Below are 6,155 nucleotides of genomic sequence, written 5' to 3' on the forward strand. Positions count from 1 at the left end.
GTGACCCGGGGCACCGATTCATGCACATTGAAAGGAAATTAATTAGAAGGTGGCCTGGTGGGGGTGAGACTGGGCAAGACAGGCCGGACGCGCCCTGGGGCCAACCTCCCACGGTCCCTTCCCGGCCAGCTGCCTAGGGTGGCACTGTTGCTGGAAGGGCGTCTGTGGAGTGAGCGGGGTCCCTCCAGCAGGTGGGGTCCTCGGCCTGGCCTGCAGGGACCAGGCTGAGACCACCTCTCCGGCATCCCCTGAGGGCTCTCGGAGTGCAAGAGGGCACTCTGAAAAGTCGCTGTAGTACAGGGTGTGGAACACAAACACAAGTGTGCACTAAACCAGATTCGGGGCCGACAGTGCCCCAGCAACAACATAACCCATGGCCGAAGGTGGAATCACGCTGCCCCACAAGGAATCGGGCTCCCTCTACTCTGGTTTTGGGGTGCATCACCCGAGAACCACTGCTGCCAAGTCACTGCAGTTCGGCAGCTCCTGCATTGAGCGTCTGCACGCCCCCCTTGGTGGTCAATGCGTGTCATAGCTACCGGTTGGGCAGACACTTAGCATATTAGCCTTTTGTATATATAGACAATATACTATGGAAGATACTTTGAAACCATACCAATATCCTATTCCACATCATAATTTTATTCACTGGATTAGCATCCAGATCATTTTTACCTGAAACATTTATTGCTATGATGTTGTCAAATGGTGACTTCCCGATTTTATCATACCTCCTACATGCACTAGTTGGCATTCTACCATGAAGGAAAGGATTCTCTACTGATGCATTTAATTATTTACTTAAGCATTTATTTAATTATGTATGTGTGGACTCACGGTTTCATTTTTTATTCGATGAGTTACGACCATAATTCATATTGATAAGCAAACCTTTCCAGATTTGTCCCAGTCCTTTACCCTCTGGCACAAAAAGATGATCCAGGTTTTATTTTATTTATTATTTTCAAGCCATAGGGCAGGAATTAGGTGTTTTGCTAAGAAACTCTGGATCTGTTTCCTCATTGTGGAAATGTATTTAGAAACCAAGCTATGGGCACGAGGGATGCCACCACAGCTGGAAAATCCTTGCTTCTAGGTCCTGGCAGCAGACAGCATGCGGAGACATGCACACGCTTGTGTAGAGCCCTTTCTCCTCTCACAGCTTCAAGGTGCTCCATTGCATGGAGGGGCCAGAGTCCATCCAACCCTGCAGGTGGGCCTTCTGGCTCTTCCCAGGTCTTTGCCATTACAGGCTCTGTTAGAGTGAATAATCTCATGCATATGCATTTTGAAGTCCATCTTAATGGTAAGTTCTTAGATGTGAAAATTACTGGTTAAAAAAAAATGTTTTATTGTTTCTTATTGCCAGGACGATTGTATCAATTCACAATCTCATCAGCAACTATGAGAGTGCTTCTTCTCCCAAAGTCTGTCCAACAGGATGTGCCCTCCTCTTTAAAGGTTTTTGGCCGTTCTCTTAGGTGATGAGTGGTATAGCAGGCATCTTTTATTCCACTTCTCTAACTTTAAGACAGCACATACTTTACCATGTTGAAGAGCCATTTTTGTATCCTTCACTGTTAATAGTCTGTGATGCTTTGGCCCATTTTCTAAAGGAATTTTAGGGTTTTTTTAAATAACTTCAAATTTAAAGTATAATTATATATGTGAGCAATATTGGCCCTTTTTTCTTTGATCTACATTGCAATCTTTTTTCTGGTTTTCCAGCTGTCTTTCCACTGTGTTTATAGTAGATTTTATCCAGGAAAAGGTTTGTTTCTTACATTTAAATTCATCAATATTTCATTTTATTTTTTTCTGTGAATTTCAAGTTATAGTTAAACAATTTTTTTCTACTCTCAAGTTATCGAGAAACATATCCATGTTTTCTTATGGTTTTTGTAATATTCTTTCTAGTTGTGTGCGTTATTTGTTTATATTAAAATCTCACATTTTGATACATATTATTAAAATTTTCAAGTATATAGATTTGAAAAACATTCATATTGTTCCACTATACACTTAAATTTAGAGTCTTCAATTATAATAACTATATGTGTTTATCACATATCAGTATATCCATCAGCATTCATATCATTACCAAGGATTCAATATTTGATTGCAATTGTTTATGCAAAATGTACTCAATGAAATAGACAAAACTTTTGTGAACTCACTAGATTCTGACAAAGGTCTATACCTATTATCTCATGACTCTGTCAAGATAAAACAATGCCCTCATCCCACTCTCAGAATAAGCAATGACTTCTTTTTCAGAACCTGAATTAGTTTTGATGTCAAACTTGTTGCCTGGATGAATAGTATGTTTTCCCTCTGCTGAGTACAGCTCAGCTGTTTGCATATGACATTGTTTTTCTCATAGGATACTGAGGTTGTTTAGAAATATCCTATATAATAAAAGGGTAATATGCAAATTGACCCTCATGGCTGAATGACACGCTATGATGCACACTGACCACCAAGGGACAGATGCTCAATGCAGGAGCTGCCCCCTGGTGGTCAGTGCACTCCCACGGGGAGAGGGGGGGTGGCGCAGCTCTGCTAGGTCACAAGCCAAGCTAATGGCTGCAAGGGCAGTGGTGGTGGTAGTGGAAGCCTCTCCCACCTCCTCGGCAGTGCTAAGGATGCCCGACTGATGGCTTAAGCCCGGACATCCCCCGAGGGCTCCCAGACTGTGAGAGGGCACAGGTTGGGCTGAGGGGACCTCCCCCCCCCCCCCCAGTGCACAGATTTTCATGCACCAGGCCTCTAGTTGTAAATAAAGCACTATGACTATTCTTGTACAGATTTTTAGTGAACATATTTTCCATTTCTTTCAAATATGTTTCTAGGAATGGCACTACAAGGTAATGGGGCAAGGGACTGTTCAGTTTATGGGAAGTGTCCATAGTTTCTCAAGTGAGGGCACCGGTTTACCTTTCCACCAACTATTTCTGAGAGTGCGGACTGCTCCACATTCCTGCCAACACCGATTTGTCAGCCTATTTTGTTTTCCAGTCATGCTGGTTGGTATGTTATGGTATGTCACTGTGGTTTTAACTTAGCTTTCCATAATGATGAGTAGCTTTGGTGATTTCCAGCTGTGTAATAGTCATTTGTATATCTTCTACTTTAAAGTCCCTGCTTTTCAAAAAATGAGTTAGTTATTGGAGATATGTGTATAACTCTGTATGAGTCCTTTATCAGCTATATATATTTTATGAATGTTTTCTTTTAGGCCAATGCTTGTCTATGTGCTATTTATTTTATTATTATTATTTTTGAACTGTCTTTTCCCAAAATGTGGCAGATCTGTTACAGGAGTCGGAATGGTGACCATCAAGGAAAACTGTCACTATGGGCTCCTTTTTAAAAAATAATTTCTTTCCCCTCACCCTGTATCCCCCCAGCTGAAGCCTGGATAAGGGCCACATGCCTATGTGTTTTTAAGAGCATCTCTTAATAGGAAGAATTTTTAAACTTTTTGACAATTTAATTAATCACTTTTCCCTTTGCGGTTATTACTTTCCGGGACCTGATAAACCTTTTCTCTTCCTTAAGTCACAAAGCCATTCTCTTACACAAAGAATTTTCTTTAGGTGAGCTATGTGGATTTAGCTTTTATACTGAGGAATATGCTTCACCTTGGATGAATCAGTTCACAGGTGTCTACTGAGCTCCTTTTCTCTGCATGGATGGCCTTTGCTGTGTCACCGCTGTAAAATCATCCTCAGACAAATCACATGTCCCTTGTGCCTTTGTGGTAAATCCAATGACCGTACAGAGTGCATCTATTTCTGAATTATCCATTGTTTTCTGTTCTTCGATTTTTGATATTTATGCCAATGCCACATTGCTTTGATTATTCTAGACTTGTAGGAACTCGCAAAATCAAATAGCTGCATTCTTATTTCTGTTCTGATTCTTCTGATCTTTTATATTCAAGTTTCTTGGCATTTCCATATACTTTAGAAGTCTTGTTAATTTGTATATTTAGAGAGTCTCTGGGATTATAGTTAAGATAACAGTGAATATATATATATATGTATATATATATATTTATATATATATATACATACACATTCATATATACATATATACATATAAATTGGAGAATTGAAATCTTGATAAAATTGAGTCATACAGTATAGTCTGTGAATAATGTATATATCTCCATTTATTTAAACTTTCTTTCATTTTTCTCAGGAATATAAGAATGTCTTCCAGAATATATAAGAATATTATTGAAATATTTTGTTATTATTTTATCATAAAAAATGTTGTCTCTAGTTAGAAAAAAAAGGAAACTGAACGTCAGTTTACAATATTATGGTATGAAGATGCTCTTACATTTAACAGCTCCCATTTTGATAAGAGTTGTGCTTTGCTCATACTTGAATTCAGGCTTCAGGTCTTTGTAACTCTATACAACTTTGAGCCTCTTGTAAGCCCTGTACAATTGGTCTGGATTCAAGGTCAATTGCCCGATTATTGTCACACCTGTTTGTGACCTTGTGGGAAGTGATCCAGGGCAAATCACTCTCTCTGTGTCTCTCTGATCCTTTCTTCAACTCGAAAATGGTGAGATGGTGGAGAGGTTGTCAAAACTTAAAGATGTAATAGAGGCAAAGTCTTGGAATAGTTATTTATTAGAGTGAAGCATCACTAAAGACCAACTGTTGTCATTATTATTTTCTTTCCTTTCCTTTCCTTCTGCCTGTCAGGTCCTTTTCTGCTTTAAAGGCTTCCTGTTCCCTTTGTCAATATACTCAGCTCCTTTCAGGGAAAATTTCTTTTCACCCTTCACATCACAGCTTCGACATTCCTTCCTGGGAAAAGCCTCCCAATCATTTTCTATAAGGGGAGCTCTCTGTTCTCCAACTCATTAACTGGTTTGCTACCTCCAAAGAGATTCACATTTTACACACACACACACACACACACACACACACACACACACACACACATTTTCTTTTCATTTTGCATATTTGTTTTTGATGCTTCATATAGACATTGGGGACAGCGCCTGCTCTGTCCACCTGTATCTCTACATGGTATGGTATGGTACCTGTGTTATGTGGATACTCAGGTAAAAGTTATGAGATAAATTTTCAAGGAGAAATGGGATAATCTAATTTTAGAAAGTTTGAAAATGGTTTCTGAGTAGAATTTTCGACTTTTCGAGTTAAATGCTAAGAACTATATGTGAGCCCTAACCGGTTTGGCTCAGTGGATAGAGCATCAGCCTGCAGACTCAAGGATCCCAGGTTCGATTCCGGTCAAGGGCATGTACCTTGGTTGCGGGAACATCCCCAGTGGGGAGTGTGCAGGAGGCAGCTGATCAATATTTCTCTCTCATAAATGTTTCTAACTCTCTATCCCTCTCCCTTCCTCTCTGTAAAAAAAATCAATAAAATATATATTTTTAAAAAAGAACTATATGTGAGGTCTTAGTTTAAAATATCAACAAGGTTTTTTATAAGAAACATATAAATATAACTATTTCTATTCTTCACAGTAACCCATGACTTAGAGGTGAACCTAGAGAAGATTTCTAGGGTTTGTCATTTTGCCAACGAAAGGGTTCTCCTCCAGAATTCACTCCTGAAACAGTTCTTACAAAAGCATTTTTGTTTATTTGTTCCAAGCGATGTTCCGAGGAGTAATTATTTATTCATTCAACAAACACGTATCGACTTTGTTTTAGTGTGCTCAGCACTCTTTTGAGAGCTTAGAAAACATAACTGAACAGAAGAGAGTTCATGTTCCAGTGTTAGAAGGAGACTGGCATTTTTTTAGAAGCTTGAAGGAAGTGACCAATCATTTGAAATTCATTTTCCATTCCTTCAGAGAGTATGCTCTGGCCAGGGGATAACTCAAAGTCTTCACACGGTCGGCATCTTCGCATCTCTATCTTCTTGCTTTTCCTCCATCCCAAATAGATGTCTCTTCTTCCTACGTCTCTGCCACCATGCTAGGTGCAAAGACTATTGTTTTTCCTTGGCTCCTGCATCACCCTCTCCATCCTGTGCCCCCGCAGCAGCATCTCCAGATGAGTGAGAACTGGATTCATCGCTGACCATGTTGCTTACATATTTGAAATTCTTCAAAGCCCATCCTTGTTCTGATGACAAAGACAAAATGTCGACAGAGCC

General features: G+C 39.7%; 1 non-coding gene across 1 annotated transcript; it reads right to left on the reverse strand.

The window, feature by feature from the left end:
- Window positions 1-3,284: 3,284 nt before the first annotated feature.
- Window positions 3,285-3,433, reverse strand: LOC139007847 (small nucleolar RNA SNORA16B/SNORA16A family). Its single transcript, XR_011470992.1, has one exon. It is a non-coding gene; the product is annotated as a small nucleolar RNA SNORA16B/SNORA16A family (small nucleolar RNA).
- Between the last annotated feature and the right edge of the window lie 2,722 nt (window positions 3,434-6,155).

Source organism: Myotis yumanensis, unplaced genomic scaffold (genome assembly GCF_028538775.1).
Source record: "Myotis yumanensis isolate MYYU_CA2020_CCGP unplaced genomic scaffold, mMyoYum1.0.hap1 SCAF_3, whole genome shotgun sequence".
NCBI classification, from domain to species: domain Eukaryota; kingdom Metazoa; phylum Chordata; class Mammalia; order Chiroptera; family Vespertilionidae; genus Myotis; species Myotis yumanensis.